A 23,191-nucleotide genomic window follows, 5' to 3' on the forward strand; every position below is an offset into this window, starting at 1 on the left:
AAAGAAAGGAATGAGTTAAAACTGGAAGGAATTTAGGTGGATTAAAAGAAAAACCAGTGGATTTTAAAAACTCGAACAGGATGACAATTATTCATCGTATGACATTGTATTATTTGTTTTCTAACATGTTTCCTTTGAATGGACCGTATGGGTGCTTTGTTAACATATACCTCAATTTTTTCATGAGGCAAATAGTTGTTAATGTCTAATACAAAAGATGGCCATTACGTATTATAAAGTGCTCATTATTGGTGTATATATCACCTTTGATATAGGAGATTATTTTATTTTATATTTTTGAGATAGAGTCTTACTCTGTTGCCCAGGCTTGAGTGCAGTGGCATGATCTCGGCTTACAGCAACCTCCGCCTCCTGGGTTCAAGTGATTCTCCTGCCTCAGCCTCCTGAGTAGCTGGGATTACAGGTGCACACCACCATGCTCAGCTAATTTCTATATTTTCAGTAGAGACGGGGTTTCACCAGGCTGGGGTTGAACTCCTGACCTCAAGTGATCCGCCTGTCTTGGCCTCCCAAAGTGCTGGGATTACAGGTGTGAGCCACTGTACCCAGCCTGATATAGGAGACGATTTTAATTAGTATGTGGGAGACTTTAATTTTAGAAATTATTTATTTTACTGTGTATTAGGAAAAATATATCCCACATATTTATACACATGATTTCAAATATTACTGCTTAAGATAATAGTGGAATAAAAGTTTGCTTATAAAATAAATTTATTATAATCTAAAAATAGTAAAATGAGTAAATTTAAAGAAAAAATATTAATAGTATTGTTAATAATTATTGAGTGGTTATATATGACACACTCTTGTACATACTTGCTATCTATTGTGTCATTTAGTCCTCACAGCAGTTTAGAGAGGTAGGTACTATTATTATTTCCATTGTACAAATGAGAATACGAGACATTAGCGAACAGAGAAGTAAACATTCTTGCCCTTAGTTATGAATCTAGTAAGTGGCAGAGCTGGAATATCAATCCATTTACTCTGACAGTGTCTGACCTCTTAGCCCCTATGTAATAACTGCTGCTTCTTCAATAAATAATAGTACAAAGGATATATGGATAGGGTAGTAATAAAGTTGGTATACAAATACATGAAGTTTGTACAAACTGCTCTAGATAATGAAATATTTCTAATCTACAAAGAACGTATTTTCATATGTGTATAAAATTGAATAGAGATGCATTCAAAGAATGTATTAAGATTATTCTAAATATTAAAGGGAACATTATTGTCATTCACATAATGAAATAATACTTTATTTAAAAAAACAAAGTATGGCGAAGTATAGTAAGTTTTTTTCACCACTTCTGCACCTGCTTCTGTGAAAAGGAAATATTCATAGTTTATAACGAGTGAAAGTTGGTTTTTTAGGTCATTCACAACTGCGTTCCAAACTGTTTGATATTTTAGCTTCAGGATTTAACATCCTAACAAAAGTCATGTGACATCAGCAGTGAGGTGCAATGAGAGCTCTCTCAGGAATACTCTTAATAGAAAGGAAGACTTTAGGTCTGTGAGGTTGTGTGGGCTTGAATGTGATTTTTATTTGATATATGAGCTGTGACATAACTGTTGCATGACTGAGATGTGCTTGTAAGTGCTGTACTATGCAGATGGGTTTTTTTTCTGAAACAAAGCCAAAAATAAAATCTTGAATGTGTTCATGTAGTGGGAAAAGAATACTTCATAGAAACATATGGAAACATTTCTAAGTTTTTTTCATTATATGAACCTTTTACTTTCTAAGCATTTTTATGATTGTTCAAGTTAACATGTCATTTACCTCATATTTTCCAAGTTTAGTGAGACATGGGAAATCTTATAGTACTCTGATGTTTGGAAACAACCAGATAATTTTTAGGAATGCACATTTTAGGATTAGATGAAATGATTATTAGAAAATTAGGATTGAATAATGGGTTTATTTTTCATTACATTATTAATCATAAGACTATAGCTAATTAATTATATTAATCTGATGGGATTTGATGAGGAGATGTATTGAGTGGTTTCTTTTTACTCACTTTTAAATTATTAAAGCATAGGACAACATTAAAGGAAATCATAAAAGGAAAAAGATACAAGTATAGCATGACTGTTTTTAATTTTCCACATTCCCTTCCAACTCATGTCTTCGTATATATATTTTTACATGTTTTTATTTATTATATGTTTACCATTTTATGTTATGCTCTTCTTTTCATAACATTATGTTTTAAAATTTCTCTTTGGTGGTCGCGTACCACTCTGATTGTCTCTCTCATTGTGGGAAGCATACAAATAGAAAATTTTCTTAGATTCAAAGTTCCTCCCAAGATCTCATTTTATCTTCCTCTTTTCTGTCACAGAGAAATGACTTAGAATTATATACATGTTGCCTCTCCAGTTAGCTTTGATGCTGAGTCCAGTGTATATTTTGTAGTTCTAACTTCCTGACTCTGTATTTGACATACGTAGAACTCTCTTCTGATTTGTGGGCTCTTCTCCTTTGTCTTTTTATCGTTGATCTTAAGAGAATACACTGAGTAATCTCTTTCTCCTATGTTGCTTCAGCTACAACCCATACACTGACAACTGCTTCATTTAATGCTGTAGCCCAGAACATCTTCCTGAAACTGTGAAATTTATTTGAATATGCCAAGGTATCTAAAACTCACTATATTCAGAAGGAAATTTAACTCTTATTTTCTTTTCTTTCCTTTTTTTTTTTTTGTTTTTTGAGACGGAGTTTCCCTCTGTCGCCCAGGCTGGAGTGCAGTGGCGCGATCTCAGCTCACTGCAAGGTTCGCCTCCCGGGTTCACGCCATTCTGCCTCAGCCTCCCGAGTAGCTGGGACTAGAGGCACCCACCACCACGCCCGGCTAATGTTTTGTACTTTTAGTAGAGATGGGGTTTCACCGTGTTAGCCAGGATGGTCTTGATCTTCTGACCTCGTGATCCACCCATCTTGGCCTAACTGTTATTTTCTAATCAGAGCTAATGGTATCACAATTCACCCCTTGTTTTATGTAAAACACCTAGGAATTCTCTTTAACTTAAATTTTCTCTTGTCTGCATCTTGTAAGTCATCATGTTCTGTTATTTCTTCCTGCTAAATCTTCCTGGGCTCTACTTTGTGTTACCATGCTTTTGCTTCTAATAGTACTGTTGTAATAATATCTTTCCAAGTTCTCTCTTGTTGTTTTGCAATTCATTCTCTCCAGTGCAGTCTCAGTGATCTTGCTAAAATGGAATTCTGATTGTATCCTTCAGTGTTTTCTCATTTGTCCTCAAGATAAAGTTGGAACTTCTTCCCATGTTAGTACATGATCATTTCATGACCTTCTCTTAGACTCATCATGGGAAACTTTCTTCCTCAAGCCTCTTTCTTTTTACTTTTTTTTTGAGACAGAGTCTCGCTCTGTCGCCCAGGCTGGAGTGCAGTGGCGCAATCTCAGCTCACTGCCAGCTCGGCCTCCTGTGTTCAAGCCATTCTCCTGCCTCAGCCTCCCAAGTAGCTGGGACTACAGGTGCCCGCCACCACGTCCGGCTAATTTTTTGTATTTTTAGTAGAGATGGGGTTTCACTGTGTTAGCCAGGAAGGTCTGAACTACTTATAGTACACTTCTAGCCAAAGCATAGAGTCTCTCATACCTCCTTGCTGTTGCACATGCTACTGCATCTTCCTGCAAAATCTTCCCTACTCTCATAACCATTTCTTCTTCTTGTCTGCTTAACCTGTTTTCCATTAAGACATAGCTGAAGCTTCAAATCCTTCAGACTGCTTTAGGTGTACTTCTTTTAAGTTCCCAAAGTGTGCTTTCTAACATCTTGTGCCAGTTATATAGTATATGCCTTACATACTTTTAAATTGAATTATTTAATATTATTCCACTGATGTCTTTTTTTAAAGAAATTCATTAACACTTGAAATTTAGGTGATTTATTGTTTCTTAGATACAGCATTTTGTATCTTCATGCATGTTGATATTTTTAAGTTATTTTCCTGCAAAAATTTCTGAGAGCACAAATATTGGGTCAAAATTAGGGACACTTCTTATGACTCTTGGGCATTGCCTTTCAGGTAATGATTCTTAATATCAAACTTGCCTAAATTACATGTTATAGGTATAGTAATTTTCAGAAAGCAAGACTCTTGGTACTGATAACATTTTCTCTGTGTAAAGAAATTTTTAAAAACGGGTACATAATATTTTACATATTTATGTGATATATGTGATATTTTGTTGCATGCGTAAAATGGGTAATAATCAGGTCAGAATATTTGGACTATCCATAACCTTGAGTATTTATCATTTCTATATGTTGAGAACATTTCAGTTTCTTTCTTTGAGTTACTTCAAAATATACAATACATTGTTGCTATTAGCCTCCCTACTCTGCCATCAACATTAGAACTTATACCTTCTGTCTAACTGTATGTTTGTACTCATTGACCCATTTCTCTTCATCTCCTGCAACTCATCCACACACTCTTCCCAGCCTCTGGTATCTATCATTCTACTGTCCACCTTCATGATACCAACTTTTTTAGCTCTTACATATGACTGAGAAAAATAAATATTTTATCATTAAGAAAAACCTAATCTTGACCTAATATTAATTTTTGTATTCTATAAACATATATAGACACTATTGTATGTTAATCTCTGCACAAGGCACTGGGAACACATATAGTAAAAGTCTTCCCCTCCCTGTTTCTTTCCTTGGTTATTTTCAAAATCGATTTCTCAGGAACTCTGAAAAGTAACATACATAATATAATTCATACATGTTTATTGTACTCATTGGAGCTGCCTGTTAAATATGAAGAAATATCAATGTTATATTTAACCTATTAGTGCCATAAGTGTAAAATATTTTGTTATTTATAGTTTAGGGAATGGCTTAATTACTTGAAAAACTGCCTTTTTCCATATTAACATTTTTGCTTTTATCTTTTAGATTTTAGGAAGGTTGTTTTAATTAGGATCAGATTTTAATAATGAGCAGCAAAAATGAGGTGCTTTTTTTTGGAAAATTTAATTAGTAGATTGCTGAATGAAGTTCAGTTTTATTTTTTTAACAAGTTGAATGATGATTAGGATTTATAATATGGTTTATTTGTGTGTACTTCTTAAACTGTTCTGGTATGTTTCATATATCCATATTAAAATATAAGTAGTAGATGGTTATAGTATTTCTTTGTACATGATATCCACACAAGAACTCTTTGTACTGTTGGTGGTAGTGTTATACAGTTCCACACTACAGTAAGTAAATATATTACCTCAACCATTAATCAGCCTACCATTGCCATTGATGACCCAATGCTTAAGTTGTAACACTATGCTGCTGACCCAGACTCTGGGGGCTTATTTTTATTTTTTGATGCATTGCTGTAGGCAATTTTAAGGGTGTGGAACCAAGCCATTTTCTCTCTTGGACTCATTTCCACTTTTATTTCCTATGGGAGGCTTAGCCTTCCTTTCAAATATTTGAATTTCTAAATTGTTCACCTATTCTGTGATTACTAGGTGGAGGAGTAATGCCCATTTTAACATACTGAATTTAAAAAAATGGCTTAACTGTTCTCAGAAAATAAAATGGCTTAGCAATTCTCAAAATTAAAATTTTGTAATTTGTGAAATGCTTTTCTTATAGACACTTTATTTTTTGTATGTGTTTTTCATGGATTACTTTTATTTTGTGCTTATGTGCTAGGAATGTTTGGCTTGGTTTTTGTCCCTGGAGAGTGCAGTTGAGAACTGACAGGTTATATGAAGTTGAAAAGAAATTTAATGAGTTGTAAAAACCAGTGTTTCATTTTTCCTTGGTAACTAATATGTACTTGTGAGGAAGTGTCCTAAAAAATTTAAAACGAATAGGCCTTCAGGTTGCCTAGTAGCTTTCAATTTTAACATTAATGAATGTATCTCAAAAATGAAAATAATTTTATTCACTAAGAAAAATACAGTTATTTTATTTTTAGAACGTGAATGTTTGGGGCTTGAATTTGCTGGCCATAGTTATCCAATCTCACAGATAAAATATATGTAATCCATATAGTTTTAAAGTTTTTTTTTTTTAAACTCACTTTTAGTTTGTTTCCTTTCTTTATCAAGAAATTGATGGAACATTCTACTTGTACCAGGTACATTATGAGGCACTGGGGTTTTTAATGCGAAGAAGGTACAGATTGCGGGAGCTCCATCTTTAATAGGGAAACAGATATATAAGCACGTAATTATAATAGTGTGTGGTAAGTACTGCTGGATGTTCAAAAGGAAGCCGTGAGAAAACAGCGGATGATTATATTTGAAGGCTTCATAGAAGAGTTGACATTTTCTGGTTAGGGTGTGTGTGTGTGTGTGTGTGTGTGTGTTAATGTTAGTGGAGGATGAGTGTGATAGTAAGCTCAATCATCACATGTTTCACATAAAATGAATCTTCTGTGCGCTGTTAAAAATGGCATTTTATTTGTAGGTTTAAGGAGTGATTTTTGAAATGGAAACAGGCCTGGTTAGGTTTTCCAGAAAGTTGACCCTGTGATGGAATTAGGACTGCAAACTGCGTACTAGAGAGCAACACCTGTGAAAAAAAGGGTCGGGAACAAGATTGGTTGGAAAGAGTCATCACATTGTGAAGCTGATTTTGCAAAGTCTCTGGGCAACCCAGCAGGGACCTCTGGAACAAAGGTTGTTGGAATATTGCTGCATTAGTGGAAATGGCTAGGTCCTTCTACCACCATTATTCAGGCATTGGCTCTGGGCTTCTCCATGAGGAGAATGCCCTTGGCTGAAAAGCTGAAGTCAACTTAATAAAAGCTAACAGCTGAAGACTGTCAGCTAATCATGCTCCTTGTAGCCAGGCAATGTGTTCTTTGTTGAAGGTGGGGGTGGACTTTGGGATGATACTAATTATTCATGGATTGATTGATTGATTGATTGATTGATTCAGTCAGTGAGTGTTAACAGTTTGACACTATGTACTAGGGTTAGGGCTGGGTATGGGTGATAGGAACAAAACAGACATGTCCTTGTTCTCATGTAGAGCAAAGGTATGGAAGAAGAATTTTCTAAGCAAACAGAAAATCTGATATAAAGGACCGTTACGGGCAAAACTTTGGCTTAAAGGAGAGATAGAAGGCCACTTTGGCTAGAGAATTCTGAGATTAAAAAAAGAGATTACAGGGAAACAAGGTCAGAGAGTTTGGCAGGTGTCATACTCTAAAGCCTTGCAAGCCACAGTAAGAATTTTGGATTTTATTCAAATAGCATTGGGAGGTCAGTGGAGGGTTTCAACCAAAGGAGTGATACAGTTTGACTTATGGTTTAGAAAGTTTACTCCTGCTTACCTGTTTCCACATTCAATAGTCATAATGCAAATATATCTTGACTTCTGACTTAAGACATACAATGTTGTCACTTGGATAATTCTTTCACATCACCAGTAATTGTGTAACATCTGCAGAAAACGCACATTAATTCCATTATTAGAGTTTATTTTTCCCATTTTCTGTGTTTCTGTAGTAACTCATTAACCAGTTATTTTGCTTTTAAGTAACTATTACTGAATTGTAAGAGCCATATTAATTTTAATTTTTAGTTGGGTATATAGAACTTATTATACATGTTGGGGTTTTTTTGCCTATTCATAGCTCTGAAAAAAGTAAATAAAATGCTTGTGTAGGAATTTTATTTAGGCATTTTAAACTCTTCATGTGAATATCTTGAGTCGTTAAAGTTTAGTCCCTTACTCGATCCATATGGCTCTCTGTTGTAGTACAGGACACAATTGAAAGTTCCTAGGTTTCCTGCATATAGCAGGGACCTGCACAGTGCTGCCTTCTAGAACTGCTTTTATTTTCCTTGAGGTCAGAAGTCCTCCTCCCATAGGAAATTTTAGATCTCATTCCCCTCCAAAATATTGACTTGCCTAATTGAAAGTTATTTTATTCATGTTGATTCTTATTTAAGATTTATAATTGTTTATGAAAACCAGGTTCCAGTTCTGAGAAATGTCTTCTCAGTACCAAAGTTTGAACCTTGGCCACAGCATTTGTTAACCATATAATTTAGGCAAGTCTCTTTACCTCTTTAACAATCAGTTTCCTCCTCTGTAGAACGGGGAACACCGGTAGAAGTTGCTTTATAGAGTATAGTGAGAAGTAAGTGAAATAATATAGAATGTCTGGTATACCATGACTGTTCTATAAATGGAAATTGTTACAGTTTTACTGTTACTTTTAATAGATTATTACTTTATTAGGGATAGTAGAAATGCAGATTCAAGTTGGGCATTCATCTGAAATCTACTCTGGTTTCAGCTTTGGCCTTGGCCTTTGGGAAATTGAATAGCAGCATTGTCACTTCAGTGTCATTTGTGGCATTCCTGAATTTGTGTGTGAAAATGCTTACCATTATATCTAGCAGCCTAACATTTCTTTGATAAATGAGGCATGTCATCTGGACTTTTTGTTAATGTTTCAGTGTTTATTTTTAATTACAGGTAAGCATTCTAAATGTAATAGACAATGAACATATGCTTATATGCTTTATGTGTTAAAGTTCTGTCAATGAGTTAAAGTATAAATGTTTATCACCAGAGTAAAATACTATAATTGTCAATAATTGTAGAAGCTGTTAGTTTCATGTATAGAAATCGTGATTTCACAAGTTCAAATATTAGGTCAGGAGATTGACAGTTAACACAAATACTAACCTAGTACTTTTTTTTTTTCTTGTTAGCTGGATATATTTCTTTTGTTGTTGTTGTTGTTTTCTTTGTCACAGAACACTGTTTGCAGTAGAGGAAACTGGTGTTGCAGTCTGGTGGTATAACGGCTTGCTCACATAAACCAATACATGTTCATCCTTTAGTGCAAAAAGCCCTAATGGCACATACCCTATTAAAATTCACGGCATTTCCAATATTCTCTCTCTCTTTTTCTTTGTCATCTTTTCTTTTTTCTTTTTTTTTTTAATAAATGTTTTCAAGGTTTGTCTAAAAGAAGGCCATATAGGTTCTTGGCTAGCAGAAGACAATTCAGAACAGTTGTTGCACACTTGGACTGTCACCTTCTCCAGGCTGGTTGTTGATATCTTATTTTTTTTCCAACTCATTTTTATTAAGAAAATAAATGCTCCAACTATCAGTTTTACAAAATCTCTAAGAGAAACACAAGAGCAAGGTGCTGAGGCAAAAAACACCTGAGGAAGCTTTTTCTGTGTGTTTTTCTCATTTATAAAATAGGTAAATTTAACGCCCTGGGCCAACAACCTTGTATAAATTGCTACTTTCCTTCACATTTTTTTAAAAAAGAAAGAAATAATTTTGCTGAATATTGATGGCTTATACACCAAAATGCAAAAAGACAAAATACATTCTTTCATTGTGGAATTTTTTCTTTGGTTGGTTGATTGGTTGGTTTGGTGGGTTCCTGTTTTCTTCTTCCAAAATGCTAGGACAAGTACCATTGACTCTTGTTCTGTTGAGTAACCAAGTGTAAGTTGAGGCTGACGTGTGTGTTTTGCTTTTGTTCCTTTTGTGTGTTGGGATACTCAAAGCACTGCTTTCCTTGGGCGGGGGCGAGGGTGGTGTTGCGTAGATATGGGATTGAGATGGAGGGATGAGGGAATTCAAAAGAATGGAGATGGAGAAGTAGGGGAGGGGAGGGAGGGGAGAGATAAACACAGAGAGAGATAGAGAATTATATAGCAGTATGCAAAAAACCAGTTTAAAACCCATGAAGCAAAGAGAAATGGATGTATAAGCTAGACAGGCATGAGGAGTGACAGAGTTTCCTTTTCAAGGAGACGGTATCCCTCCTGTTGATATACACAGATGATCCATAATTGCTGTGAGTGTCCTTCCGACAAGATTTCCCTCTGGGTGAATTTTGTGTAGGTCACCTCGAAGCTCCTCTCTACACCGTGAACCTCCCAAAGAAAGACTTTAAAGTCTAGAAAAGCCTGCTTTCTCTTTAAAAAGAAAAAAAATTAATAGTTGAATAAAAATTGGAATTAGTTGAGTTATTTGATATGTTATTTCTAAAACATATTACCGCTGCAGGCACCCTGCGTAACCCACAGGCCACGTATCTTACCATCGTCCCCTTCTAATATGTACACACATGTACAGAGATTTGCCACAAAAAAGGGTGTGCATTTTGCATGGCTTTGAACACGTTCACCTATGTTACTTCAACCAAAAGGTACAGCATTGTGGGAGTTAAGGAGAGATCTGAGTGGATGGTGAAGTGGATTGCTGAAGCTGCAGAAGTCCTGGGAGGCAGGAGGCAGGGCCCGGAGGTTCTGGCAAACCTGGCTGACCTTCCCCCGCCTCCTTGGCCCCTGGGATTCTCAGGGCCTCTGCAGAGTCCCTGGCCGCCTCCGCAGACTTCTCATTCCTCAGATGGTCTTTGGTTTGCTTCCGATCTGGCTGGCTGTGTTTGGTCTCATTTTGTCAGGTGTTGGAAGGGCTCCATTCATCTGTTGTTTTGCTGTTGCCTGTGGGAGGCCTCACTTGCTGCGCTGTGAGGCGACTCCCTGAGGGTATTTCTACTCCTGCTGCTTCACCTCTTGTACAGTTTCCCTGATACTGCGCTGTGCAGTCTGGCTAGCAAAGAAGTGCCCGATAATTCTGACGATCACTTCCTCATTTTCATCGGGCGTTTGGTCACGAGGCACAATGATTTCTGCACTAGTTAAGTTATGCAGTTCATTCACAGTCTTGCCACCTTTGCCAATCACCCGGCCAGCTGTGGAAGAGAGCACTCTGATATGGGCTTCCAGCTTCACTTCTTCTTTGGGGTTAAAGAAGTTTTCTTCTTTTAGTTTCCCGAAGATCCGTCCCTGGGCCTTGATGGAGGCTCTGGCGAGTCTTGCCAGCTGTTTGATGTGTGCCCCTTTCTTCCCGATGATGGTACCCACAGCCTGGGTTGGGATGAAGAGATTCACAATCTCCTGCTCTTGATAAGAATGCTGATGCGGGAACGGGCCAAACTGGTGATGGGGGTACAGGCTGGAGAAAGTATCTGGAGTGGGTATTAACAGCCAGCATATCATTTTCAAAGGCCTCACGCAGCTTCTTCATAATCTCCATCTCAGCACTGGCATAGGCCTCCACTGTGCCCTTCACAGTGATGGTTCTTTCCGGGTTGCATATGCTCAAATCCTGCAAGGATGAGATTGTTATCTTGGTCCCTGTTTCATGTTCATTTTTCTTCACATTTCTGCCTTCTTTTCCAATCAGTCTTCCAAACAAGCCATTGTGGGCCACGATTTTCAGAGGAATCTCTTCGGCTAGTTTGTTCTCATCTGCCTCTTTCTGCATGCTTTCAAGAATCGTGTGGCATGCTTCAGAAGTCCCCTCTGGGGTGGCATGGATGGTGACAAGCTTCTCTGCAGCTCCAGAGTTCTCTTTTCTATGGATGTCTACCCGGGACTGGGTCTGCTCAGTGATGTTCACTATGGTCAAGCCCTCCTTTCAGACCATGGCACCAACAAACTGGGTTGGATCCGCAGCGGGAAATCAGTCTGTCCGGCCTGAGAAGAGCCCCCAGGGCGTGATCTTGCTCCCGGAAGAGTGGTCCCCACCCTGGGCTCGCTGAGGGGGTAAAGGGGGAGCTCACCTCTTCATCCAGCATGTAGGAAATCTTGAAGGAATAGTTCTCAAACTGATGCCCGCTTAGCTCCTCCATGGCTATTTTGCTTCTTCCCTTGTTGCATATGTGACATTGACAACAGCAGTTTCTGTGTCTGTGTTGACTTGTTCCACATTCTCCACTATCCCGTGTTGAGCCAAAGGTGCATCCAACATCGCCCACTGCAGGTGAGGAGGTATGTTTCAAATCTGAATTTTCCTGTTCCTTAGCTTTTTAGAGACCGAGTAATCAACTTCCATGATTTTCCCATGCAATTCCACTTTACCTTGGCCTCGCCGCCGCCCCGCCCCGACTCTACACGCCGGTAGGGAAGGGGCTTCCGCGGGGTTGGGGTTCAGAGGCCGCAGGGCTGGGGTTCGGGGGCCGCGTGGCTGGGAGCAGAGCTTGTGCTGGCGAGAGTTGGGTAGTGCGCTCGCGCAGTCTCTAGTACATTATTAACTTTATGAAAGTCTAATTTTTCTAAGTCAAAATGTTCATAAACATTTAAATAAAAATAAGACATTAATGGAGGTTGCATTATATCCTCATTCTTTGTATAATTTATAAAATTGTTTAATGTACAAGCATTAATAAAACATTTAAACTATATACATTTTCTATTTAATTGCAACAAGTCTCCCAAAGTAATGCCCTATTTGGGATTTATTCACATTTATAAGATTGAATTAAAGGGAGAAATAGAATGTTTGAGGAAGGGGAACAAAATGATTAACAGTATCCAAGAAAATAATCCTTGACTCAAATATAATAATGAAAAAATATGAAGAGTATGAGAAGAAGAAAGTGTTAGAGAAAAATTAGATCATCTAGAACACACCTTACTTTCTCAGTAATCTTAAAATAATAGAATTTTACAAGAGTGCTTTACAACCATTTCTGTGTAGATTTTTAATTAATGAATTGTTGGTATAGGGGAAAGAAAATATAATAAGTTGCTAGAAGTATCAGCATCTTCAATGCTTCCAAAAAAGTCTTGCTCCCACATCTATTTCAGTTGGAATTGAACACCTTCTTTGTTACTACAAATATGTAGAGACTATAGTAATAATGTAGCAGCTGACAGCAGGTGAGAAATTGAGTACCATGCTATCGTATTAAAAATCAACTCTTAACATGCTTAATAGAAATTTATATTGAAAATTTATTTTAAATTAAATTCTACATTTATCTTTGTATTCCAAAAAGTCATTCTGCAATGATGATATTTGGCTTTTGCCACAGCTTAGTAGTGTGCTGTATTTTAACAATACGGAAAGTAGTAAAATCTGTACCTTTTCTGTGTGCCTATCATATTTATTAATTTACCCAAATTATACAGAATGTTGGGTAAGTTTAGAAGAAAGTATTTTTAACAGCAAAATCCTGTGTTTTCAGCCTACATTTTTTTAGAGGCTAGTTTCTATTTTAATTAATAATTTAGTAGGCTGCATATTATATATAAAATTTAAAGAAGTTTTTGTGTTTCAACATAGAGGAATTGCTAATTATTTTCTTCTTAACTAAGTGATGCGTTACATTAAATCCACTGAAGTACTTTTCAACATAATTTATTACACAAATAAGTACTACCATGTAAAACATTTTCAGTGTTATTTCGTTTTCCCTCAGTTCTTTCATGAGATAGTTATTAGAACCACTTACTGTGAATTAGAGATAATAGAGACATAAAACAAAAATTTGCTTTTTTCCCTTCTATAGTAGAAAACAATGGTAACCACTTATTTATTTCATTGTCAATAAATGAAAATAGAATAGTGTCTACTGGAAATGGGTGTGGAGATCTTAAAGTTTAAAAACAGCTGCGTAGTATCCGAATAAGTAATATAGGATGCATTTTAACAATGCAAGAACTAGTTTGATTTAATTAACTGTGGTTTAATATGTTGTGCATCTCACTCATGGTATACCATGGTGGCATTTACTGGCTGATGCTTCAAAGCACTACTGTTTTTCATCCACTATCATGGGTCAATTGTGTTGTAGAGGCATTATCTAAGGTCTGGAAAACAGTTCTCAAGGATTTTGCTTTAATGATAGGTGTAACATCTAGTTCATTTGTTGATGTCAATTTTTTTTTTTTTTTAAAGACAGAATCTTGCTCTGCTGCCCAGGCTGGAGTGCAGTGGCGTGATCTCGGCTCACTGCAACCTCCGCTTCCCAGGTTCAAGCAATTCTCCTGACTCAGTCTCCTGAGTAGCTGGGATTACAGGTGTGTGCCACCACGCCTGGCTAATTTTTGTATTTTTAGTAGAGACAGGGTTTGGCCATATTGGCCAGGCTGGTCTTGAACTCCTGGCCTTAAGTGATCCACCTGCTTTGGCCCCCCAAAGTGCTAGGATTACAGGCATGAACTACCGTGCCTGACCTGTTGATTTTAATTTGATGTAATCTCTAAGCTCTCTTCTTAATGACTTTAAAGTTTGAAACTGTAATGGTTTTACCAAGTAGCTTTTAAATGATGTTTCCTGAAGGACAGAACAGATAAATTTGAATGATGTGTTTCTAACTACAGACAGCAGTGATCTTCATGTCCTATTACGTTCACCCTATAAAATCACCTGGATGTTTTTAAAAAGGCAAATGGAGAATGGAGAAAAAAGAGGCATTGCTCGCGTGATGTGTATAGTGTTCTAAGATTTCTTACATTTGATAATGCTGTGGTAGTTATCTTAGATATAAAGTAGTTTCAAAAATTCCAGTTCTATAACCACATCTGATAGGGTTTAGCTGTGTCCCCACCCAGATCTCATCTTGAATTCCCACGTGTCGTGGGAGGGACCTGGTGGAAAGTCTTTCCTGTGCTATTCTCATGATAGTGAATAAGTCTTACAAGATCTGATGGTTTTAAAAAGAGATGTTCCCCTTCACAAGCTCTCTCATTTTTTACCTGCCACCATCCATGTAAGATGTGACTTGCTCCTCCTTGCCTTCCCCCATGATTGTGAGGCTTCCCCAGCCACGTGGAACTGTAAGTCCAATTAAACCTCTTTCTGTAAATTGCTCAGTCTCGGGTATGTCTTTATCAGCAGTGCGAAAATGGACTAATACAACACCTTAACTTTTGAAGTAAATGAGATACCTGATGGTATTTCCCCCCAAGTAATTTGTGTTTGCTTTTACAGATACTTTTTGGATTACTTGATTAAAAATGCAAAAACTACTATAAAAATAGAGGATTATATCTCTTTAACATTTTATCACTGTTATCTTTCAATACATTGACAATGCAAGGGTAATAGTTGAGGGTTTTTGTCAAAATGTTGGGGTAAGCAACCAGGCTAATGTAAAGTGGAGGCAAGGAAAATGTTTCAGTGAAAAGGAAAACAGGCCATGTAAATATATTGTCAGCGAAAAAAAGAAATGAATAAATAAACATTTGATAAAATTAATGACTGAAACAGAAAAAATCACGAATGTTTTTGGATAGTAGGCTATACCACAGGGATATAGAATTAGTTGAGGAGGTGGTGGTGAGGGATAAAAGACTACACATTGGGTATAGTGGTGTGTGCTGCTTGGGTGATGAGTTCCCCAAAATTAGAGAAATCACCACTAAAGATCTTATCCATGTGACCCGAACCACCTGTTCCCCCAAAATTATTGAAATAAAGTAAAATAAATTTTAAAAATTTCATACAAAAAAAGAAAGTGTTTGTTACCTGACCTGCATTGTGCAGGTTGGGGTTATTTATTTTTTTTAATTAAGAATGGCAAACTCCTTCTGAAACTCTTAATGGCCTTCATTTCTCCAATTTCAGGTCTTGCTGCTCTCATCCCTACTTCCTATAGGCTGTACTACCAGTAAGCTTCTGTAATAGGCCTCTAGGCAGTCCCAGTTCCTTCCTTAGGTTTGTGGGTCATGCTTTTCCATTGCCTGGAGTACTTCAATTTACTCTACCCTCATCCTCTTATCTAGTTTACTTTTCTTTATCCTTGAGTATACTATAGACCAGGATAGGGGTCCCTTTATAATTTCAAAGTGCCCTATACTTCCACTGTCATAGTACTTATATTAATTGAACACTTCTCTAAATTAGTGTAAGAGTTTGTGGGAGTGTGTGTGTGTGTGTGTGTGTGTGTGAAAAGACAATGTCTTTAGTTAATAAGCACAAAATAAATATGTTTTGAATGAGTAGATTCTGGTTCTAGTATTTACTATTTTCAGATTTAGGAAACAATTAAATGTTTAAATATTACTTCTTAGTCCACCCTGGGGGGGTTAGGGGAAAACTAATGGTCATGGGGCAAGCTTAGGTGAAGGATGATGCTTGAGCTCAGCTGTGTAGGATAAGTTAATCTGGAGCGAGTTGCTGATAAAAGTAGAATAAATTTTGGTAAGAACTTTTCCTCCAGTGTATTTTGGCATCACTTTGTAGAATAAAAAATAAGTTAAAGGATGTTAGTCTATAATAAAATTTATATTGATACTTCATGTTAATACTGACAGTTATTGGCTAGTTTATCTTATTTTAATTAATAATAAAGCTAAAACAATTGTTTTAAGCACTAAGAGAAAAACTGTGTCTTGAAAAATAAATAGCATTACGTGCAAAACATGTAATATGCCAACCGGTGGCATTTTGCTTCCCTATAATTATTATCAAGTGAATGATTAGATTATTATTCTAGTGATATATCTAAATATAAATTTATTTCTTATTTATTTATATGTTATATGGTATATCTTATATTTAGAATCTTACAAGGGAAGGGAAAAACATCTTTTTCCCCTCTCCAAAAATCTACTGAGAGAGGAAGGTATTTATTTGGCTTACCTGAATTACATGAGACAATATCTCAAGAGTTCATCTGAGTAAGAATCACTTGGGGTTGTGCTAAAATGCAGGTTCTTAGGCCAGTCCTGTTTTTGTTGGTGAGGCCCTTACATTTGACCTTTAATGAGCATCCCAGTGTTATCACATTCCAATGTGATAACAAATTGGAAAATAATGTGTATTTCAGCAATTATGTAATTCAGATACTAATGACTGACCCTTATTCTCCTGGCCATTGAGTGTTGTGGCTGACACATTCTATATAAATCTGAGGTTCTTCTCAACAGGTTATATCCAATTCTGTCATAAATTTAGAGTAATCTTAAGTACATTGAATTAAGTGTTACTTATTGAATGCATGACATTTCACCTAGAATTGACAAAATCAGTCAAATTACTTTATTCTTATCATCTGGATACCCTATTTTGCCGAGTAAACTGTGTTACATGTGGTTTTGTTTATTACAGTCTGTGCAAAAAGAAACATCAGCAATATTACTGTCATTTCACTTTGGTGTTTCTGGTATTCCACTAATGCCTCATTTGTAATAGTTAGGTATATCTTTATCTTTCTAGTAAACTGTTTGGTTTTTAAAGAATACTCATCCTCAGCATTTAACTTTTTTCTAGATGACAGTATTTTGGGCCTAGGGATACTGATGTAAATAATTGACACAGAATTGCAGATAAAGAGAGGTTCTGAGGTTAAGAATCAGTTCAGCCAGAGTCAATCTAAAGCATCTAAGGCTACTAGGAAGCTTTAAGGAGCCATGAATCATACTTCAGGGACCCAACAGTAATGAAGGTGTCCAGGTTGAATCCAAGCATTTTCTGTTTATAGTTAAACAGAACAATAAGATATGCAATAATTTAAAGACATTAAATAATTATAAAGGTTTCACTCTTTCCTCCTCATTTACTTTATTTCCTACTTTAGATGGTATTTTGGTGGCTTAGTTAAAATAATACTTAATAAAGTTAGGCTTCATGTAGAGGGGTAGGATTTGTATCAGATTAATGTAACTTCTAAGTCCCTTTATGCATTCCAGATAAGAGGAAATGTGAACCCCCTGATGCCAGAGACTGCTGTTTCTTGATTACTAACTCTTTGACCTCAAAATTCAATGAAGATTAGTATATTAGGCATAGTGCATTCAAGCTCATTTTCTAAGTTATCTTTCATGTTTTGTCAACTGCCAGGTGGACTCTGGGCATTTTTTGGGGAAATGTGGTTAAAGCAGCCATAATTATCAACTGCTTGAAATACTTACCCGGTATTTTAAAGAATATTAATAAGGCCTCATTTAATTTGGTTCGCAGCTCTTAGATGATTGTACAGTGATCATGATCATGTCTTACATTTTTATATATTCCCTAGCCATTTAATAATGTACTTGAGAACTAAATATTTTAATAGTATTTCCTTACAGTCTGATACAGCAGCAATGTTAGGTAGTTAAATGTTGTCTAATACATAATATTGAGCTCAATTAGCTTGAAATGGCAAGTTCCTCTAAAGTACATATGAATAAAAGGGATTATAAGTATAGTGAAGTGTTACATAGAACTGGTAAATATTTTAAGTATATGTACTCATTATGATTTCTAAATATTATAGCCAAAGCATGCAGTTACAACAATTTCCAAAAATTAAGAACTGTTTGAAAACTCTTTTTACATTTTACACTTAATAAACTAATTTGTACATAAACCACATTATTATTTATATTTAAAACTAAAAAAAATCACTTTCTCCAGCTATTCTAACAAAAACTTAGTAAGTAAGCATTGCTTTTAAAATGACACAATCTACTAGTTATTTGGTAAGACTAGCATAATCATAAATTTCCCATCCATGCTTTTTCCAAAAATACTAACCCATATTGTTCTCTCTGGACCTGTTGTAGGGATGACTAATCCAACTGCTGAGGTCTCCCTTTATGTGTTTGATGGAACACTTGGCTTGCTGGACTACAGCTGTGTGTTTATGTGCAGTGCACACCTGCAGGGGCCTGACAAATAGCTGTAGTATGCAGAGGATACAAAATTACCCTGGCAGTGCTGCAAATAAGGAAGTTTCTGTTTTGAAGTCCATATGTGTGTGTGCTTGAGATGCCAGCTGGTGTATTTATGTTGCATGCACAGATGTAAAATTTCCAACTGATTTTATACCAAATAAAGTCTAATCTTTTTATATGTACTTTGTGTCAAAGTTATGAAGTGGTATGTAAGAATATTTTCATGACTTAGGTCTTTTAAAATAAAAGCTGCTATTAAAAATATGAACTCATAAGATGATTAGGAAAGAGAGGAAAGAGGATAGTGATAGAGATGGTATTTCTTAACTATTATCCTGTGTATAATAATGTTGTTATTACTATATCATTAGATAAATAAAGTTTTGATTTATTATAATTATGAATGATATATATTCTCTTTTGTGGCTAGAGTCAGTCAGGTCTTTGTGAAATCCCAATTTATGAATACTGAAATGTGAAAGACAAATTAATATAATTACCTGACTTGCAGGCTTTGGCTATTCTATTTTTCAAGTACATTTGATTTTAACAAGTTGAAAGGATGGTGCGCTTTTGCCATTTTTAGAATGTATTTAAATTTGTTCTGAAAGAAATACTAGTGTTTATAAATACCAGGGATAATATTTCCCAAGTCTATGGAAATTTTAAAACCAATATAAAAATAGTGGAAAAGCCAGTTATTCAAAAGAACCTTTGAAAGAAGCAATTTTTTTTTGTTTCTTTTAATATGTCTTCTCTAACTAAATGAAGAAATATATTTTATTGACTATATCCATCCCAAACAAGAATAATGATTTGATCACTAGAAAATTGATCTTCAAATTAATATTTGCAAATGAGATACTTTATGTCTGTTACTTAAGTGTAAACATAGATTAGAGTGGAAGCTTTTGTTTAAAATTAGTGCTGGATATATTCATTTTCTCTAAGAACCATCATTGCTTATGAAGCAGTGATTTTTTTCCATATATAATTGGTTTCTTTTTTTTTCTTTTCTTTTTTTTTTTTTTTTGGAGTTGGAGTCTCGCTATTGTCAGCCCAGACTGGAGTGCAATGGCGTGGTCTCGGCTCACTGCAACCTCCGCCTCCCGGGTTCACGCTATTCGCCTGCCTCAGCCTCCCAAGTAGCTGAGATTACAGGCGTCCGCCACCATGGCCAGCTAATTTTTGTACTTTTTTAGTAGAGACAGGGTTTCACCATGTTGGCCAGGGTGGTCTCAAACTCCTGACCTCAGGTAATCCACCCCACCTTGGCCTCCCAAAGTGCTGGGATTATAGGCATGAGCCACTGCGCCGGGCCCATATATAATTGGTTTCTAATATTAATGGATATGTTTCAGTTGAATCATTTTCAAAAATATTGACTTTTACTGTATTTGAAATATATGTATAAATTAAGAATTTTTAGACATTGCTCAACAAGAACTGTTTATCAGAATGGTTATATTTGTTTTTGTTTTATTTATAACCTCTTTATTGTTTTGTCTCATTTTATATGTATAGGTTTATAAATATTTGCAAATGGAGCAAAGTAGTTCAAGTGCTTATCAAAATCATGTTAACTTTCTTATTAGAAAATTTTAATGGTAATGTAAAAATACGTTGTCGTATGTAATCTTGTATTCAGTTTTGCATCTGAAACACACTGAATTTGTCTTTCACATAAGTGTATCTAGATATATTGATTCTTCTGATATTAATGTGGGTTCTGACTTTTTACTTATAGAATTGCCTTATCATAGTTCCTTATTTGACTATATTTTGCTGACATTTTGTATGCTTTCCTAATTATTATTTTTATTGATAGCGTCAAACTTGTAAATAGTTTGTAATGCCTTTACAAATTTAAATAGTGTTTTAATAGGCATGATTCCTTTTTCTTCAATGGTAGGCATGATGCCTTTTTTTGTCATAAAAGGGATGTATATTTGCCATTTTATCTAGCAAAATTTCTCTTGAACTTTTACTGTAATTAAATTTCAGCAAATGTGGGAAAGGCCTGAGCTTTTAGCATTGTCCCTTAGCCTTAAAGTCTAAATTTTGACTAAATCCCAGCATCTTAATTCATGAGGAAAGTTTGATTTGGAATAAGTTTTATATAATGAGACAGGAAGATGGACTAGAAACCACATCTCCCAGTGGTTGACCTGAGGGATAAGATGTTTCTGACAAAATATACAATTACTTGTATGACAAAAAGTGCATGAAGAAACCAAGTACATCAATTTCCAAAATGAAAGGCAGTATGGTATAGCTGAATGAACTCTTGATCAGGAGACGGACAAAATTCTAGCCCTGTAACACACAGTTGTATGTTATTAGGCTAGTTTCCTGGAGCTTTAGTTTAGTTTAATTTTTCTACCAGAGAAGGGGAATAGTAATTCTGATTAATATTGATGTGAGTATTAATAATAAGATAAGGGACATAAAGCTGTTCTGTGGTCAGGGTGTGGAGCATGTAGTAGGTATTCAATAATAGTTGACTTTTTTTTTAAAGCAGTAGTAGTAACAGTTTGAAAAAGTTCATTACATAGGAAATATACTTGTAAAGTTAACTCAGAAAAGGATAGACATAAGAAAGCTTCACTGATGTCTTACATTTTTTCCTGAAAATATATTTTAAAGAAAGGACCAAACCTCAAATTTTTACAGCTTAAAGAATCTTTTATTACTTATTTGAGAGATTATGTTCCATACATTGCTTGGTTATTTAGTGCTAGGGCCAACTGCCTTTAGTAGGATATCACTTCAAACGCTGCTGCCGCCACTGCAGGTTGCAAGCATATGATTGAAGGCTTCTAGTTCTCAGCTCATGCCCAGATGTCTTTCAATAACTATAGCCAGTAATTTCTTCAAATTGCTCACTTTATCAGCAGCACATGTCATCAATCCTGAAGTGGTTGCTCAAGTCAACTGCAGAATCTTTAGCTTATAGACACAGCTGCAAACAGGTGAACAGGCAGAAAGTAATTTGTGCAGCTTGGTGGCTGTCAGACGAAAGACAGACAATCTGTGTTTAAAACAGATTGCAGGCCCTGTATGGGCCAGACAAAAGGGATTTCTCCAACTGCAAATAATTCTAAGGTTAACATATTTTCCTTTCTGCCATTAGGTGATTTGTTAAAATTGGAAACAATGAACATTATAAATCTACACAGAAACTGGAGACAAGATGAAAGAGAAAATCAGATCACTAAATAGGTTTACATTTGTCTTTCCAAAGAAGTATAACTGGCATTCATATAAGCTGTTTTCTTACAAATTAAGCCAAGTTATAAAATAATTCTTTGAAACTGCAAGATTATAAATATTTCAAGTTGCATTAAGAATTACTGGTATTAAAAAAGCAATGAACCCTGAACAGTCCAGTTTTTATAAGCAGTTTTTAGAGTTAATTGTTAATTTGTAGATGTTGGAATTTGCTTCTTTATAAATATTATTTAGTGTTTTTCTTGCAGCTTTATTAAGTAGATTTTAAAAATAGCATATGCTAGATATAACACACTTTTCAGCACATAAAATCTACCATGGTTACAGAACAAAAATTCATATGGAGAAAAATATTCTGAGGACCTATGCATTTAAAAAAGTTATCCTCACATTTTCGCCTTGGAGTTATTCGGATAAGAATGTGAAAGATATCTGAATCTATCTGTAAAATAGTCATATTTTAGAAGATAGTTCTACAATAACACTAAGAGTATTCATCATTTTGTCCATAAATCTCAAAATGATAAACTTATGAGAGTCTGAATCAGCAAAGTTATTTCTCATCAGTGTTAGTCCATATAAGTGCCTACTCATTAAACTAAACAGGAAGAAGGACTATATTACATTAGCTAAATGAGTACCTCATGACTGAAGATAGACACACACAAAGTTTAGATATTTAAAATATGTGCACATGTGTGGTGCATGGATGCATGTATGTGTAGGGAGGAACACATGAGAAATAATTGAGTAGTCCTTCTTTGTTATCTACCAGAGCTTATGGCTATGACATAGAGAACTGTAAGTGAATGTTACTGATTTAATCTCATTGTTGGCTCTCTTGTGCTTTCTCTCTTGTTTCACAATCAATTTAGTACGGTAATTGTTTTTAATAGATAATGATCTATATAACATAGTGTTTAAGAACACAGTCCTCAGTGTCAAATTGGATTTAAGTTCCAGTTTGATAATACTGTGTGATTTTGAACAAGTTACTTAACCTATCAAATCCTTAGTTTTTCAGTGGTGATAGTGACTGTTTATTAACTTACGTTGTTTTGTGATATTAAAAACTCATATGAAGTATTGTGCCTTGTGCCTTGTACTTATTTAAAGCTTCAATAAACTTTAGGCATTTTCTGCTACAATCCAAACATCCTGAGGAAAGGGAATGTTTTTGTCTTGCTCTTAGCTGCTTCCTAAGCTTTATTACCATGATTTGAACCTCTAAGAACTCAGAAGTAATCTGAATGAACTTGTCAATAATTCTGTAATTTTTAGAGTCCACTGTGCTGATTTCTTTTAGTCATAATATTCCTTTCTTGTCAAATGCCTTGACCTTAAATATGAGAATAATTCTTATTTATTTATCGAGACAGAGTCTTGCTCTGTCGCCCAGGCTGGAGTACAGTGGTGCGATCTTGGCTCACTGTGGCCTCTGCCTCAGCCTCAGTAATCCCAAGTAGCTGGGATTACAGGCACTCACTACT

General features: G+C 35.6%; 1 protein-coding gene and 1 pseudogene across 18 annotated transcripts in view; one reads left to right on the forward strand and one right to left on the reverse strand.

Moving 5' to 3' along the window:
* VPS13B (vacuolar protein sorting 13 homolog B) overlaps window positions 1–23,191 on the forward strand; it is an 861,798-nt gene that overhangs the window by 206,859 nt on the left and 631,748 nt on the right. The window lies entirely within an intron of this gene.
* Window positions 10,533–11,977, reverse strand: LOC129135791 (insulin-like growth factor 2 mRNA-binding protein 2; annotated as a pseudogene).

This window comes from Pan troglodytes, chromosome 7 (genome assembly GCF_028858775.2).
Source record: "Pan troglodytes isolate AG18354 chromosome 7, NHGRI_mPanTro3-v2.0_pri, whole genome shotgun sequence".
NCBI lineage: Eukaryota > Metazoa > Chordata > Mammalia > Primates > Hominidae > Pan > Pan troglodytes.